This window comes from Cricetulus griseus, chromosome 4, assembly GCF_003668045.3.
Source record: "Cricetulus griseus strain 17A/GY chromosome 4, alternate assembly CriGri-PICRH-1.0, whole genome shotgun sequence".
Lineage (NCBI taxonomy): Eukaryota > Metazoa > Chordata > Mammalia > Rodentia > Cricetidae > Cricetulus > Cricetulus griseus.
The window spans coordinates 131,937,408-131,956,865 of NC_048597.1; the positions used below are offsets into that span (position 1 = coordinate 131,937,408).

The 19,458-nt window shown below is 38.2% G+C and overlaps 1 protein-coding gene across 1 annotated transcript in view; it reads right to left on the reverse strand.

Annotated features, from left to right (window-relative positions):
• Positions 1-19,458, reverse strand: part of LOC113835255 (mucin-16-like) — a 153,608-nt gene that overhangs the window by 109,215 nt on the left and 24,935 nt on the right. The window lies entirely within an intron of this gene.

Consider the following 19,458-nt stretch of genomic DNA (forward strand, 5'->3'; position numbering starts at 1 on the left):
TTGGCACTTTTTTATATGAAATTACTATTCTATATCTCTCAAGAGAAAAATCATATAGCATTTCTCTTTTTGTGAGGATATTCTCAATATTATCTATGATAAATGTGAGAATTTCCCTCTTAGTATGGCTAACAATATCTGACTGCATGGACAAGTTCTATTAATTTTTTTCAAGACAGGGTTTCTCTACATAGCTTTGGAGCCTACATGCATTTGCACTGTAGACCAGGCTGGCCTCAAACTCACAGAGACCCTCCTGCCTCTGCCTCCCGAGTGCTGGGATTAAAGGCGTGCACCACCATCACCCTGGTTTTATTAATTTTAATTCATTAACCTGCTCATATACATCTGGGTTATTTATATATTTTTACTGGGTAATGAATCTGACAACATGGGTGTGAATTATTTATTCATTTATTTACTTACTGATGTGCAAGTATAAGTGTGGTTTATGTGCAAAGTGTGTGTGCGGATGCATGTACCTAGGTATGCATGGAGGCTGCAGTGTTCTGCACTCTTTCTGATTTCCATGAGACATGGTCTCACTAATTCTGGAGGTAGGCTTGCACCAGCAAGTCCCAGTATTTTCCCATTTCTACCTGCCATGGTGCTGGGGTTATCCCTGACTTTTTATAGTAAGTGCATTTACCCACTGATCCATTTCCCTAGATTAAGATTGTTTTTGAAGCTAAAGTGATATAGTCACTATTCTAACTTTTTTTATCCCCTATAGAATAATTTTGGACCATGGGCTTCAGTTTGACAGAATATACGATATAAATGTAGCCCTCTGTAACAGATGCCTAGACTCTTAGTAGACGCTATGCCTATGTCTGGGAAAAATAAAGAGAAGGTAAAATAATCACAATCATGACTAAGATCTAGAATAATTTCCTAATATTCAAATGGAATTCACACATGAACATATACAGATTGCTCATTATCAATTGAAGCATTCAGCCTTTAATAGAAAGTGAGTATGAAGTAGGTGATAAATACACGAGGAGTGAATAAATTAAGTTGAAGTAAATTCCAAAGAAGAAAAAATAAAAGAATCAGTCATCACAATCAGAGAAAAAAGCCATGGTCCAGATGTGAATGTAAAGAAAGGGCTATTAATAGAAGGTAGTCTGGAAAAGTCAGATCCTTGAGGTGAGATTTGGAAATTGAGAGATCAGAGATAGTTGGCCTTCATAAATAGCTAGTGTGTCCAATGGGTGGACTAAAGTTAAGGTGCTGAAATGTCAAACTAGTGTCTTGGGTGGCCCAAGCACAGAAAGCACAGAACTGGCTGAGTGGAGAGCAGATACCATACAAAGTAGTGTAGAAATACTACAGACTCTGGAGATAGTGTTTTTAGCTATAGAGATTGGCACAGCGGATATAGAAAGTAAGGGCTGATGGAGCTGTTCTGGAAAACTTATGGGAATGGATATTGTAAATTTCTGTTTTATGGAGTTAATTCTAGGAAAGGGGGTCCTGGGTATATTGGGGTACCACAGCTTTGAGTACTCACTGTTTGTGGTAGGGGTCAAGTACCGATTGTTATAACCTGCAGATAGGAAAAAAGAGTAATAATAAGGGACTATTATGTAAGCACATTATGAAACATTTTTAGATTTATATACAAAGTAATGGCTGCATCTTACTTGACCATTATTATATGCCTTGTCCTGTGATAATATTCATGATAAATATAATCTCCATTAATTTTAGAAAACAATAAGCTGGCAAGAAAGTTCATTGGATAAAAGTATTTTCCACTAACCCTGAGAATCTTAATCCAATACTCTGGACCTACAGTGTAGAAGAAGGGAACCGATTCCCACAGTATTCCTCTAACTTCAACATGTACATCAGGACATGCATGTACATACACACACACACATACACACACACACACACACACAAACACACACACACTCACACAGAGAGAGAGACACACACAAATACATAATTAAATAAGTGTAATCTTATTAAAAATTCAGGATATGACACAGTATTGCAAATATAATCTTATAGCTGTGTGGCTGCCTGCATTGAGCCTGCTAACACCAAACATGAATCAAGGAAAGGTTCATAGAGCCCTTCCCCTCCTTGACAAACTTTTGGCAGCTGATAAATTCTGGGAGAGGGATAGTCATTGCTTTCAGTTGTGTACTAGAGGGAAACCCACCTGTCTCCAAAGCATAGTCCCAAACTTGGGCCTGCACATATGGTCCTGGTTAATATCAGTAGATCACAAAACAAAACAAAAAAGACATGAATGTGGGAAAGGGGCATGTAAAGAGGAGGAAAAAAAGAATGGGAGAGAGATATGAGATAGCAGAGGGATAGAACAAACAGAATATAACACACACACACACACACACACACACACACACACACACACACACACATATATATATATATATATATATATTATATATATATATATATATATGAAATTGTCCAAGAAGAAATTTAAGATAAAAATAAAAATAACTTTGAAACTAAACAATACATACAATAATAACAGAAACCTATGTTTTGATGGGGCTATACTATGTCACAACCATAATGTTTCACACATTGCAAAGGTAAAAACAATATTTATGGATGATTGTGTGCTCTAAGCATATTTATAGTTTCTCTATCTGGGGCAATAATTTAAATCTATCTTTGCTGACTTAAGTTTATTTTTCCTTAAAAAAATTTTATGATACTAGGTTAGTGTATATTATTTACAACATAGAATTGATAAAATTGTGGCATGTTGTGGAAGAGTTATATGGGGACAAAAATAGAGAAAGGAGAGTTGTGAAAATAGTTAGTAGTAAAAGTGTTTAGTGTTAAGTCCTAGACAGCTTTAACTATCAAATTGGTACAATTTAGAATTATCTGGGAAGTGAATAACAACTGAGGAATTACCTAGATCAGATTGACCTGAGGGTATGTCTACTGGAGATTATCTTTGTTAATTGATGCAGGAAGATGAATTCCACTGTGGGCAGCCCCATTCCTAGGCAAGTGGTAATCCTGGGCTGTGTAAGAAACCTAGTTAAGCCTAAACCTGCCTGCCAGCCAGCAAGGAGCATCCTCCACGATTTCTGCCTCACTGTATTGGCTATAAAGTAAGTTAGAGATGGGATACCCACATGAACATCACAAACAGGGATATCCCCTGACATACAGATAAACCTAGATCCTTATGCAAACTATGCAAGTATCTGCCTCTGATACTCCTTTTCCACCCCAGGAGGAAAAGGAGAAAGAGAAGGAGGAGGTAAAGAAAAAAAGGAAACCTTTTTGTAACTATTTTCCTGGAGTAGGGATATGATAGAGGAAATAAGAAGGGGAAGAGGTAGGGAAAAAGAAGGAGGGGAATGAAATAAGGAAGAGAAACAAGAGGAACAAAAGGAGGATGCCTGACTTCTATTTCTGTCTTGATTCCTCTCAGGGATGGAATATGATTTGGAATCTAAAATAGATCAACCCTTTCATTTTGGTTAAGGTATCCAACAGTTAAAGATATGAAACTAGACCATACAAGTGTGAGAACCTAAGGTTATATGCCTAGATCACACATAAAAGCTCAGCATTTCGCCCAAGTGTCTCTAAACTAGGTGTCCTATGGTGAGAGATGAGGAGTAGAGACAGGATAATCTCAAGTGGTTCATGGGTCAGATATTCTGAAGCATGTATTGGTGAATAACAAAGATACTGTGTCTCAAACAAGGTAGGATGCAAGGATTAGCATCTAATGTTATCTTCTGACTTCTATACATGTGCTGTAGAGCATGTGCGTGTGAGCAGATGCGCACACACACACACACACACACACACACACACACACACACACACACAAAGACATGGGGGTGGTGGTGGGGTATGGCTTGAGAAACTGGGGAAATTTTGATGAAAGGAATAGGATGCTTAAAGGTGAGAACAATGAGGTATCAAATGTAATTGCTAACACTGGATTGTGACAGAAACTAGAGAAGCATTTTTTAATGTGTGCACACACATTGGAGATTGAATATAGAGCACTTGAATACTAGGCACCTCTGAGCTGCACCGTAGGAGGCAAAAGAGGAGGAGGAGAAAGCCAAGAAAAGAGCTTCCCATTAATATTTCCCTGGAGGCTAAAGAAGATAAGGAGGAGCTTGTTAGATGGAAGAAGAACAGAAAATAAAAAAGGAGAAGTTCAAGAAAGTCAGTTTCTGTGACTATTTTCTGGATCATTATTGCATTTCTGATATTTTACCTAGAAAGCTGAAAATACAGGTCATATCTAGATGAAATTCCAAAAATTTCTTTTTTTTCTCTTATCTCATTTGACTTTCAAAGTAATCTTACATCTGTATTTTCATCCATTTCTCTAAATGCAACACTAAAGCCCAAAGGATTCCATGGCTTGTCAAAACAATCTGATTCTCCAGAGCATTCATGCTGTGAAAAATGCTTTGTGTTAGCCCAAATTTTGTAGTAAACTTTCTATGATGTTCAACACTGTCAATTTGACAGGATATACAATGTCGTAGAAGGCAAGCCTTGAGGCCCACCTGTGAGGGATTATGTCAATTGGTTTAGCATATGGGCATGCCTTTAAGGCTTTATTTGATTAGATTAATTGTGGAGTGAAGACTCACACTAAATTTGGGTGAGTCCACTTCCTGAGCATATAGCCAGAAGTATATTTAAAGTAGAAGGCTAGCTGAGTACCATTATGTCTCTCCCCTCCCTCTCTACTTAATAACTGTAGATATGATTCAACTAGTTGCTTCAACCTTCTGATGCATTGACTTCCATGACATGATGGAGTCTACCTTGAGGTTTAAGGCAAAATAAACCATTCCTTCTATGGGCAAGGGACTCAAGATCTCCAAATACTATTTGAGGCACTGTTGACAGGTGATGCTAAGAAAGAATGAGTCAATTTTCTTTCGGGATGTGAACCTTAAGTGAACCATCCCCCAGTAGCTGGCCGTACACCCATGTGTGCATGGAAAACACAAATTTGATTTCCCCATCCATGATATTATTTCAGCTGTTGAGATCTTGTTCAGTTTTTGTGCATATAGTCACAACATGTGAGTTCATATGGGCAACATTCCTGTAATATCTGAAAATTACTATTTTGCTGCAGATGTCTACTGTCTCTGAATCAGAGTATTCTGTCACAATAACAGAAAAGTGTTCTGTAGACACAAAATAGTATATGCTTGGAATAATATAGTGAAATATGCACTTCACATTATAAATAAATGTAATCTCTAAGTGAATATAAGAGAGTAAATAACTAACCATGAATTAGGTTAGATTATTAGGCTAGAGACTGACTGTCCAGATGTTCGAGGCTTGTTCTGTTTGAATGGTTCACCATGTTGTCTATGGTTTTCAAGAGTGTCTGTCAGTGAAATCCTCATTCTGGCAAGCTTTATAGTCATGATCTTGGGCAAATGATTTCCTCTTTGAATGTACAATGGTTTTTGGAAAATGAGTATGACAACTGACAAAGTTTTGATAAGGATAACATAATTAACAAAATTCTCACTATATGAAATATTTTTGATAAACATGCACTGCTACTAATTTGTTTGTCCTTGGCATAACCTTTATATGGCAATGTTTTCTCTTATCATCTAGTCACTGTTTACTGTGTGTTTTATTAAGTGTGGGCAATGTTTATGGAAGTTGTAATTGTTTGAGACGCTCTATGGAGCCTGAGAATTAAGTTGGCATGATGAAGGGAAATGAGAGTGAAAACCATCTCAAGTAAATAGGAATCACAGAATCATCCATCATTACAAACTTCCCCCATCATCTGCTACTCTAATTGAGGCCTTATAATCAGAAAAGAAGGAGAATGTGGGGGAAAAGAAGAGTAATAATGGAAGAAAGAGGAGCAGGAGAAGGAAATGAGTTGGAAGAACAGAATGGAGAAACAAGATCAAAAAGAGTAGGAGGAGGGGAAAAGATGAGAAAAAGGAGGAGGAGGAGGAGGAGATAACAAGAATGAGAAGGAAGAGAAGAAAGAACTGATAAACAGGAAGAAGAGAAGGACATGGATAGTAGAAAAATGAAAAGGAGGAGGAGCACAAAAAGGAAGAACAAGAACAAGACAAGGAGAAATAGGAGGAAATATTTAGTCCCAAAAGGTGCAATAGAAAAGGACTTTTTGGTGGGTTGAGCATGCCAAAATGAGCCATCTAAGACATGTTACTTTTGTACCAAAGTTATAAGAAATTCTCAAACAATAAATTAAAAGATAAATCTGGAAAGTTTAGGTGCAGTAATTTCTCAAGTCTGAGACTATTAACACATTTTAATCAATAGTAGGGAGCTGTAATATATCTTTATGATGCTTACCAGCACCCACTTATGTATACCTAAGAGAAAATATTAACAGCCTCTTAGTAGTGACATAGATAAGTCTTCAGACATAGACATTCCCAAAAACATCCCCTTTAATGAGCTATTGGCATGGAAAGATCACTTGTGATCTGAAGTGTCCTCAGAGAGTTCATGTGTTGAAGGCTTAGTCCCCAGCTAGTGAAACTATAGAAAGGTGATAGGATTCTAAGAGCTCTAACTTAATCAATGGATGAGTTAATAACTGACTGAATTTATTAGCAGAGGTGGGGGGCTCATTGGAGAGAAGATTTCCAATTTTATTCCTTCCACCATTTTTCCACCTTGCCACAAGCCTAAAAATAACCAAACTACAATGATTAATCTTTATCAACTTGACTGTATTTTGAATCGGGATTTAGAAACAGATACGTATGTGTCCATGAAGGCACTTCCAGAAATATTTCCTGCTTTGAGGTGGGAAAACACACTGAATGCTGGTGGCACGATCTAGTGAGCAGGAGTCTCAGACTGAATCAAAATAGAGAAGATGATTCAGAACCATGATTCATCTCATTCTGCTTCCTGACATCAGATGCAATGTGACCAGCAGCTTTAAGCTCCTTTTGACATGATGTCACTGCCATGATGGATTGTACTCTGCAACTGTGAGCCACTTGTATCATTTCTCCCTGAAGTTGCCTTTGTCAGGGATTTTGTCATAAAAACAATACATGAACAAATTAACCTGGGCTGAAACTTTTGAAACATGAAAATCTTTTCTTCTTTAAACTGAGTCTCTGTTACTTTGTTATAGCAATGAAAACTACCACTAAAAGGGTACCCCCTTTCTGATAAAGATACTTACCATTAACATAGAGACTGTCTCTGTCCAGGATGTAGGGACCCAGCCTGGTGATACCATTGGTCAGCTGGATAACTTCTTGATACAATTGCTTTCTGTCCAGAGGAGGACTCATAGGGTCAGGATGGTAGGTGCAAATTGTATCTACTCCTGTGGCTGCTCCATTCCTTTCTGACCTGTTATGATGAAAATATGAGAATAGGTCCTCTAGAAATGTGAGAAAAATGTGCTTATCTCCTTCAAGTTGAGTCCTTCCTGGCTTTATGCATATTTTTTAATGGACAGTGTCTATCTTCTCAGTGACATTCTTTTTTAAGTCTTCTTTCACTAAGTCTCCTACTTTGTAAAGTGGGTTAGCTCTGGAAAAGTTTGTTCAACATTTTTTTCTCTTGCTCTCATTTTTCCTTCAGTTATTTGGTTCACATATATCATGATAACTACCAACAATTTCTATTATGTTCATAGTTACTCTGAGACTTCTTGGAATATCTACCTTCCCAACTCCTACATTTCTCTTTTACTTTTTCCCTCCTTTTAATTCCCTCTCTTCCTGTCTGCTTATTTTCTTTCTCTTTTTCTCTTTTCTCTGTTCTTCTCTATCATTTTCTTCACTCCCTTTTCCTCTCCTTTCTAACATATTGGCCTCTTCTCTGTTTCTTCCTTCATTTTTCATAGCTTCACTAGTCATCCACTCTTCTACACTCTATTCTTCAAAAACAGAGATTTTTCTATGGAGGGTAGGGCTAGAAAAGAAGGAGGAACAAGAGATAGAACAGAAGTAGCTTGGCAATGACCCTTCTGCTTCTATTGTATGGAATACTTTGAGGAGAATTGGTGTTAGCTGTTCCTTGAATTTCTGATAGAATTCTGCACTGAAGCCATCTGGTTCTGGGCTTTTTTTTTTTGATTGGGAGACTTTTGAAGACTGCTTCTATTTCATTAGGGGTTATAGGTCTATTTAGGTTGCTTATCTGTTCTTGATTTAATTTTGGTAAGTGAAATCTGTCCAGAAATTGTCCATTTCCTTTAAATTTTCGAACTTTGAGGAATACAGGTTTTTGAAGTATGCCCTGATGATTGTCTGGATTTCCTCTGTGTCTGCTGTTATGTACCTCTTTTCATTCCTGATTTTATTAATTTGCATGTTCACTCTCTGCTGTTTGGTAAGTTTGGATAAAGGTTTGTCTATCTTGTTGATCTTCTCAAAGAACCAATTCTTTGTTTCATTGATTCTTTATATTGTTCTCCTAGTTTCCACTTTATTGATTTCAGCCCTTAATTTGATTATTTCCTGGCATCTATTCCTCCCAGGTATATTGGCTTTATTGTGTTCTAGAGCTTTCACTTGTGCTGTTAATTCTCTAGTGTGATTATTCTCCTGTTTCTTCATGTAGGCATGTAGCAGGAGGAGGAAGAAAAAGAGGGCAAATAAAAGGAAGAGGAGAAAGTAGAATAACAGGAATGCATTCCCAACTCTTACATACTCCACTACTTATGGTGAACTATCCCATGAAATACTTTATATTTTCCCGTGTTTCCTCTGCTTACTGTACCTGGTCTGTCAAAGTATGGCTCAAGTATCATCATCTGCAGAAAGCCTCCTCAGGGTCTAGCAAAAATTCTATGATTAGGTTCTTTGGGCCTCTCTATGGAGTTTAATGGTCTCTTTGACCTAGTTTATGCATGGTTTCATGTTTTGTGTAACTGATGCCCTCTCTACATAGTGGAACTTTTGCAGGAAGAAAGTCAGACTTGCTAAGTCACAGAGTGTAGCATGAACTGAAGGACTCCATGATTGCTAAGTGATTTACTATAATGTTTTCTGATCAGTGAGTCTCAATGCTATACACAAATTTTTCATGCAAATAAGTTCCATGGGAAGCCTCTTCTTTCAAGAAGTCCTGTCCTTCAGGCATTAAATCAAAGACAGTATCTCCCATGTCTGAATTCTTAGAGGGCTTCATTCCTTTATGGTCCTTGACTTCTGCATGTGATATTCCTATCTTAATCCCAGATGAATTGGCTGTGACAGAGAAGTCTTCCATGATATAAAGGAAAGAAGGCTCACCTGATCAACATCAGTCTGCAACCAGAGTAGCTAGAACCAATGCTGGTATTCTTGAACAATGACTGGAGCTGGTGATAAGGCAAAAGGATGAGTGAGAGAGAGAAGTCAATGAGATTAGGTGGGCTGAAGGTAAGGTAAGCGATGCAATGCATGTTTCACATTACCAGGTGGTTTAAGGCCTTCTCTGTTACATTGAAATGTGAGGAGCCTGAGTATCCCATTTCCAGAGAATAAGGTAGGTTGGTGATTGTCAAGTTGAAAGTGAATGGCACCAATTCTGGATGGATACTTGTAGCTGTAGAGAAAAATGTGAGAGTAAATATAACCACAAGCCTCTCTCTCTCTCTCTCTCTCTCTCTCTCTCTCTGTGTGTGTGTGTGTGTGTGTGTGTGAGAGAGAGAGAGAGAGAGAGAGAGAGAGAGAGAGACAGACAGACAGACAGACAGACAGACAGACAGACAGAGAGGGAGAGAGGGAGAGACAGACAGGCAGACAGACAGAGAGGGAAAGAGAGAGAGACACTGAATTAATTTTTGTTTTTTGTACTGAGCTGCTGGATGTGATTGGAAGACTAATACTGTCTCATAGCCACATAGTTAAAGTCTAGGATATCCTACCCAGATCTTTTTTGCCCAACTAGAGGGAGAGGGTAGAACTTCATAGTGGATGTATGAGCTCTTCTCCAGAGGGATCTTTAATTTTCAGCCCCGAATATCTAAAGGTGACAAGTCATTGACATTGCATTTACTTGAGAAGGGAACTAAGGCCTTTAATTTTCAGATCTGGGCCACATCACATAAAGGTTTCAATGGACAGTAGTAACAGCGAAGACTCAGAAGTGGTCAAAGTGAGGAGAATAAGTGACTATTGAATGTTCAGTCCCAAACTGGATATCTGTGCCATGCTTTCCAAAAAGCATTGTAACTGTGGGAGGTTTAGAAAGAATTTAAGAGCTAGAGAAAGGGACAGAATACTGTTTGGAGGAATGCTATACTCAAGGCATGCCAAGGGTTTTGTGTTCTTGTGTTCACAGAAGATGTGATTATTTGGAAGAAATGAGGTCTGTCAATGACCTTTGGTGAATTTGTGGGAGGTCAGGTGTGTTTTCACAAGGCCCTGTCTCTACTTGAGGAATGGATGCTTGGATGGGAAAGTTCATGAGGCCCCATTCCTCTCTGAGCATTAATAGACAGTTAATATTTGCTTGAAGAGGAAGAGGCATTCCTTTAGGTGTATAAATACTTGTAAGTTGTTAATGATCTTATATAATAAGCTTTTACTCATACTCACAATAAACTCATCAGTTAAAATAAGAAAGACAAAGAAAAGGAAGATACAGAAAGAGAAACATAAAAGATAAAAAATTAGTCCTGTGGTTAATAAATTTCCTCACAGAAATAATAAAAACTTACAAAAAAATCAATATACAAAAAAACAGAAGACATGAGCAAATAGAATAGGATAGAATACAGACTGGCTGTATATAAGATTTTTTGCATGAGAGAAATTTATGGTCTATGAAAAGTTACAGACTTTTTAGAAAAAGAAAATTACAAGAAACAAAACAAAACCCCAAAATTTCAAGAGCAATACTTGCAGTATCCCTGAAGGTAGAAGGATGTGGACTATGGGAAAATAGGTATAAGGCTGGTATGTCCAGACACATGAATGCAAGGTAGAGAATGGAAAAGTTTGTGGCTTGTAGACATCATATACAGTTGATTCAAGAACTCAAAGCTAAAGATTTTCATTGTCTTCTCCATGGTCTAGTCCAGTAAGTGTCCCTAAAAGCCTCCATTCTCATTTCCTCCCAGTTTGCAGGATCTCGACCAGGTCCATGCAGTTCTCCAGCTTAGTCTGGTCAACCCCATCTGCATTGCAAACTACCTCTAGGATTCCACCAGGGCCAACCCTGTCACAACAGGTCCCTTTTGCACCATATACAACAGCTCCACCTGTTGTGTTTGAACAAGAATGTCCCCATAGTATCACATATTTGAATTCTTAGTCACCAGAGTATAGAACCATTTGAAAAGGACTAAGAAACTACTTGCAAGGAAATGGACCAAGACAGAATTTGTTACCAGGGAGTGTGATATTACTATGATAGGCTTGACAACACTCTTTGTTGTAAAACAAAGGAAGACTTTGGGTCTTTGAACTAGAATATTGGTGTTAAACACTTTAAGCAGGACTTCATGGAGTACCCCAGTAGGAGCATGAAGACAGTGTTACTGAGGGCAATATGGAATGTGGGTGTCACGCTCAAGAGGTTTCAGAGGAGAATATTAGTAAGTGGTCCAGAGACTGTTCTTGTGATATTTTGGTGAAGAATGTGACTGATTTCATCAAATAATTCAAAGAGTTTTAAAATGAAACACACAAAAAGTAAATAAATGGAATTAAGGAGAAAGTAATTAGGAGACTAAACACCTATGTGATGCCCAAGACATGAAGAAGACAATCCAGTACTTGGAAATAGAATTCAATACAAAGATAGAAACACTGAAGAATACTCAAGCTGAAATAAAGATGGGATTGAAAAACCCAGTGACTCAGTTAGAAAGTTCAAAGAAAAGCCTTATACATAGAATGAGCAAGCAAAAGATAAAATATCAGGATTCAAAGATGAAAAAGACAAAATAAGCAAGGTATAGAAAACCAAACAAACAAATAAGCAATAGACAAAGGACATGAAGGGAATAAAAGACACCATGTAAACACTAAACCTTTGGATTATTGGAAGAAGAATCCCAAGTCAATGTCATAGAAATCTCCAACAAGATCATACATGAAGACTTCCCCAAACTAAGGGAGATACACCCATACAGATACTAGAAGTACACTCAATGCCTAATAGACAAGGCTAGAAAAGAAAATCTGCATTACATATCATATTTAAAATACTAATATATATAATAAAGAAAATGGGTTAAAAGCTTCAAGAAAAAAAACCACAAGTATAGCCCAGCACAGTATTAACTGATTTGTTAAAGGAAACTTTGAAAGTCAGAATAGCCTGGCGCAATGCATTGCAAGCTCTATAAGACTGTGAAGGACTGCCTAGAATCATATATCCAAAAAATTGTCTGCCATAATTGAAGGAGAAAGAAAAACTTTCTATGATAATCATAGCCTAAAAGAATTATATACCACAGAATTAACTAACCTGGGCTCATAGGAGCTCACAGCATCTGAACCAACAACCAGGGAGCCTGCATGGGGCTGACCCTCTGCATATATGTAGCAGTTGTATAGCTTAACATTCTCGTGGGACCATTAACAGTGAGTATAAGGCTGTTTCTAATGCTTTTACTGGCTTTTGGGACCCTCTTGGCTTGTCCAGCCTTAACAAAAGGAGAAGTGCTTATTATTATTGCAACTATTTATATGCCAGGCTTTATTGATATCCATGGGAGGCCTGCCCTTTTCTGAACAGAAACAGAGAAGGAGAATTGGAAGTGGAGGTGGGCAGAGGGGAGATAGAGAGAGGTACTGGGAGGATGGGGGGAACTGTGGTCAGGATGCAAAATAAATAAATTTTAAAAATCATATCCAACAAACAAAACTTAAAGAAAATACAGGACAAAATATTTCAGGTTGAAGAAAGGAATGAGCATAGGAGAGAAACTGGGAAGAAATGACTCCAAAATTATTAAAATAGAAAGTCCTACTGAAAATACAAACAACAACATCAATACCCAAAAATGTGTTGACTATAATTAACACAAGCATTTTAATAATAACTTTAAATATTATGGACTTAATTTTTCAATCAAAAGACGTGTGGGGGAATTGATTGAGTCAAGAAACAAAATCCATTTATTTGTTTTCTATAAGAAACACATCTCAGTTTCAATGATAGGCACCACCTTAGAGTAAAACGATGTAAAAAATAATTCACCAATTAAAGGGACCAAGACACAAGCATTGTTTTCTTAATATCTGACAAAACAGACTTTAAATTGAAATCAATCAGAAGTGATAAAGAGTAGCTCTTCCTTTTCATCAAGGGAATAATTAAACAAGAAATCATTACTATTTCAAACATACATGCACCAAACTCTGGGATGCTCAATTTCACACAAACACAAAAAGTACTCCTACATTTAAAAACACAAATTAGCATCAATCCATTAACGGTAGGTTATTTTATTACCCCATTTGGTCCAATATACAGGACATCTGGGTAAAGAGAGAGAATGGGAGAGAGAAGGAGGGAGAGGGAGGGAGAGAGAGAGAGAGAGAGATTCTGGCCTACAACTTTGGAAGAAGACTTTGGCTTTACTGGAGGCTAGGCAGGATCTAAGGACCCAGGTAAGACAAAAGCCACCTGCCCAACAACCCAAGACTCTACTCCACCACTCACCTGGCTCCATACTCAGGCCCAGGGCTCCAGCAGCTCTACTGAAGGCCAAGCAAAATCGAAGGACCCCAGGGCTGGCAGAAAATTTTGGCTCACTGGAGGCCATACCATAGTAGGAATCCCAGATGCCAAATAGGTACTCAAAACTTGAGAGGCCACACAGATACTTGGAGCAGCAGAGGCAATGTTGGCACCCTAAACCCCAGAGATTTTGCAGGCCCAAAAAGCTCCTGCTGAGACACCATACTGGAACTGGGGTCACCACTCACCAGAACCCTTGCCCAGTTAGGCAAGAAGATCAGACCAAGGAACAAAAGACCCATCCAAAATGAAACACAGGAATAAATACCTAAACGTACAATCATTTCAAGCTCAGATGTCTAAATGCCAGTTTAAGAACACAACCAATTAGCTCAGGAGACCTTGTCCCTTTCCCCTTCCCCATTGGGAGCATGGGGGCGAAGGGGATTAGGAGAAAGAGAAGGGGAGAAGAGGAGGGGAGAGGACATCAGGGATCAGGAAGATTGAGTCAGGGGAAGAATAGAGAGCAAAAAAAGAGATATCATAATAGACGGAGCCATTATAGGTTTAAAGAGAAATCTGGCACTAGGAAAATGTTCAGAGATCTACAAGGATGATACCAACTAACAATCTAAGCAATATTTGAGAGGCTACCTTAAATGCCCTTCCCCGATAATGAGATTGATGACTACCTTATATGCCATCTTAGAGCCTTCATCCCCGAGCTGATGGAAGCAGAAGCAGACACCCACAGCTAAACACTGAGCTGAACTCCTGGAATCCAGTTGCAGAGAAGGAGGAGTGATGAGCAAAGGGGTCAAGACCAGGCTGGAGGAAGCCACAAGGGACCCTTGTTCAGCTGACCTGAACAAGGGGGAGCTCATGGACCCCAGACTGATAGCTGGGAAACCAGCATAGGACTGTTCCAGATCCCCTGAATGTGGATGTCAGTTTGGAGGTCTGAGAAATCTATGGGGCCTCTGGTAGTGGATTAGTACTTATCCCTAGTACATGAATGGACTGTGGGAGCCCACTCACATAAAGGTATACTCTCTCACCGTTGACACATGAGGAGGGTCTAGGCCCCGCTCCAAATGATATGACAGATTTTGAAGATGCCCCATGGAAGGCCTCACCCTCCCTGGGGAGCACAAAGGGGATGAAATAGGGGGTTGGGAGTGCCAGGGGAGGAGGAGAGGCAGAGGGAACTGGGAGTGACATGTAAAACAAGCATGTTTCTAATCTAAATTTAAAAAAAGAAAAAAAAACACAATCAATAATAGAAAGGGCAATATGGCATCACCAGAGTCCAACTATTCTACAACAGCAAAACCTGAACAATCCAATGCAGCTGAAGCACAAGACAATGACCTTAAAGATAACTTTATGAAGATGACTGAGATCCTTAAAGAGGAAATGAGAAAAAAAAGGAGGGGAAGGAATCCCTTAAAGAGATTGAGGAAAAGACAAACAAAAATTCCATTAAATCAATAAATCCCTTAAAGAATACCAAAATAGCTAAGATAAAAGAAAGAAACAAGTGAAGGATACAGTTCAAGACATGAAAATGTAAATAGAAACAAGAAAGAAAATACAAATTGAGAGAATTATGGACATAGAAAATCTGGGTAAGCACACAGGAATTACAGATGTAAGGATCACCAACAGAATACAAGGGATGGAAGAAAGAATCTCAGGTGTTGAAGGCATGATAGAGGAAATAGATTCATCAGTCAAAGAAAATGTTAAATCTAAAAATTTCCTGGAGTTCAGTTGAAGAGAGGGAGGAGGGATAATATGAACAACAGAAGTAAGACCATGATGGGGGAACCCACAAAGGCAGCTGATCAGAGCTAGTGGGAGCTCACACACTATGGACTGACACCTGAGGAACTCTGAATGTGGGTCACAGTCTTGTGGCTTGATTTGTTCAGGGGTACCCTGGCAGTGGGATCTATCCCAGGTACATGAACTGGCTTTGTAGAGCCCATTTCCTATGGTGTGATACCTTGATCAGCCTTGATACAGGGGGCAGGGGCTTGGTCCTGTCTCAACTTGGTATGTTAGATTTTTTTTTTTTTGAGACAGGGTTTCTTTGTGTAGCTTTGGAGCCTATCCTGGCATTCACTCTGGAGACCAGGCTGGCCTGGAACTCACAGAGATCTGCCTGTCTCTGCCTCCGGAGTCCTGGGATTAAAGGTGTGTGCCACCAATGCCTGGCTAGACTTTTTTCACTCCCCAAGGAAATCCTTAGCCCCTCTGAGGAGTGGATGGAGGTGGAAAGGCAGGGAGGTGGGGAGGGTGAGAAATGGGGAGGTATGAAGAACTGGAGTTGGTATGTAAATTAAAAATAAATGTGTTTAAATTAAAAACATTCCCAGTCTGGTGATGTGTCACATGCCTTTAATCCAAGCACTCAAGAGACAGAGGCAGTTGGATCTCTATGAGTCTGAGGACAACCTGATCTACAAAGCCAGTTCAAGGACATTTTACAATGCTAAACAGAGAAACCCTGTCTCAAAAACAAAACAAACAAAACAAAAATTCCTAACACAAAACATCTAGGAAATATGGGACACTATGAACAGACCAAACCTACAAATAATAGGAATAGAAGTACAAGAATCCCAGCTCAAAATCCAGAGAAATATTTTAACAAAATCATAAAAGAAAAATTTTCCAACCTAGAGAAAGATATGCTATAAAGGTACAAGAAGCCTACAGAACACCAAATATATTGGATCAAAAAATCCCTATGCCACATAATAATCAAAACACTAAACATACAGAAGAAGGAAAGAATATTCAAAGTGTCAAGGGCCAAGTAGCATAAACGCAGACCTATTAAAATCATACCTGACTTCTCAATGGAGATCCTAAAATTCACAAGGGCCTGGACTGATGACTTGCAGATTCTAGAGACTACATACATCATCCCAGACTACTATACAGAACAAAACCATCAATCACCATAGATGGAGCAAACAAGATGTTTCATAACAAAGTCAAATTTAAAAACTATATTTCCATAAACCCAGACCTACAGAATGTACTAGAAAGGAAACCCCAGCGCAAGCTTAACTATACCAACAAAAACAGGCAATAAATGATCTCACTCCAGCAAAATTCAAAGAAGACACACACACACACACACACACACACACACACACACACACACACACACACACACACAGACACACACACACACACACACACACACACACACACACACTACCATCACCACCAATAACAAAATAACAGAAATTAACAGTCATTGGTCATTAATGTCTCTCAATATCAATGGACTCAATTCCCCAATAAAAAGACACAGAATAACAGAATGGATATAAAAACAATATCCATCCTTCTGCTTCATACAAGAAACATACCTCAATATGAAAGATACACATTACCTCAGAGTAAAGGGTTGAAAAAAGATTTTCTAACTAAGTGGACCCAAGAAACAAGCTGCTGTATCTATTATAATATCTAACAAAATAGACTTCAAACCAAATTTAATCAAGGACATTTCATTCTCATCAAAGGAAAAGTTCACCAAGATGATATTTCACTTTTTAACATCTATGCTGCAAATGCAACGGTACTCACATTTGTAAAAGATAACACTACTAAAGCTAGCAGTGTTATGCATCAAACCTCACTCACTAATAGTTGGAGATTCCAATACCCGACTCTCACCAATGGACAGGTCATCCAGATGAAAAGTAAAGAGAGAAATAATGAAGCTAAAGGATGCCATGAATCAAAAGGACCTCACAGATACCCTTGAACATTTTGCCCAAACCCAAAAGCATATACCTTTTTCTCAGCACTTCATGAAACATTCTCCAAAATTGACCACATTGCATAAAGCAAGCCTAAACATATATAAGAAAATAGAAATAGCCTTATCCTATCAGGTAACCACAGATTAAAGCTGGATTTCAAAAAGAACAGAAACAACAGAAAGACTAAAACTCCTGGAAACTGAACAACTAATGGGTCAATGGAGAAATAAGAAAGAATTTAAGGACATCCTAGAATACAATGAAAATGAATGCACAATATACACAAACTTGTGGGACATGATGAAAGCAATGCTAAGAGGAAAGTTCATAGTACTAAGCGCCTTCATAAAGAAATTGGAGATGTCCCATAGTAGCAATTTAACAGCACATCTGAAAGCTATAGGAAAAAGAAAGAAGCAAACAAACCTAAAGTGAATAGATGGCAGGAAATAAACTGAGGGATGAAATCAATAAAATAGAAAAAATACAGCCTAAAAAAGAATCAATGAAACAGAGCTGGTTCTTTGAGAAAATCAACAAGACAGACAAACCCTTATCCAAACTAACTAAAAGACACAGAGGGAATATCCAGATTAACAATATCAGAAACTAAAACAAGGACATAACAACAGATATCAAGGAAATCCAATGAATTGTTAGGTCATATACTAAAAACCTGTACTCCACGAAACTGGGTAATCTAAAAGAAATGGGTAATTTTCTTGACAGATCCCAAATATCAAACTTAAATCAAGAGGAAATCAACAATTTAAATAGATCTATAACCCCTACAGAAATAGAAGCAGTCATTAAGTTTCCCATCCAATAAAAACCTAAGGCAATACATTTTAGTACAGAAAACTACTGGACCATCAAAGAGATAAACACAATACTCCTCAAATTATTTCACAAAATAGTAACAAAAAGTACATTACCAAATTTATTTTATGAGACCACAGTCACCACGATACCCAAACCACACAAAGGTCCAATAAAGAAAGAAAATTACAGACCAAATTGAACACCCTTACGAGCATAGATGCAAAAATACCTAATAAACTGCTTGCACAATGAATTCAAGAACACATCATAAAGATCATACACCATAAGCAAGTAGACTTCAACCCAGAGATTGGGTTTGGTTGATCTCCCTGGGAGGCCTGCTCTTTTCTGGAGGGAGGTGTGGGAGAGGGTATTTAGAAGAGAGGGGAGGTAGTGGGAGAGACTTGATGTAAGGGAAGGAGGAGAAACTAAAGTCAAAGATGTAATATAAGAGAAGAATTTTTAAGATAGACAAAAGTATTCAAAACCTTATGTACGTTTTTAACAAAATACCTATCCACTCACACTGAATAAATGTGACCTTTATCCTTAAAAAAGAGAAAGAGAAAAATAAAAGCGTTTAAGAAATACTCAAAAAATATTCAGAATTCCTTGAAATCGGGGAAATGTTAGTCCAAACAACTTTGGGGTTTTATCTTATCCCAATCCAAATGGCAAAGACTAAGAAAACAACAGACAACACATCCTAAAGGGGTTGTGTGGGAACGGGAACTCTTATTCCCTGATGATGGATCTGCAAACTCATGCAGCCACTATGGAAATCAGGGTTGGATAATTCTCAAAACTACACCCTATTACACAGCCATATTGCTCCTTGTAATACGCCCCAAGATATGACATCCTACTCCAGAGATACTTGCTCAGCCATGGTCATTGCTGCTCCTGAAAATATTCATACATTACATAGACTCAGTAAATTATATTTAGGAATATATGTATATATGCATACATGTGACTACAACCAATGAAATGAGGGCTATAACTTTGAAAAAGAGCAAGGTTGAGGTTTATGGGAGGGTTTAGGGAAAGGGAAATTTATATAACTCTATTAAAATCTCAAAAATAGAAAAAGGAAAAATTCAAAATTTAATAAAAACTCTTGTAGCTCTTGAGACTATGAAGAGGTGAAAGTGTTTGTCATGCAAGTATGAGAGCCTGAGTTTGAATCCCTTGC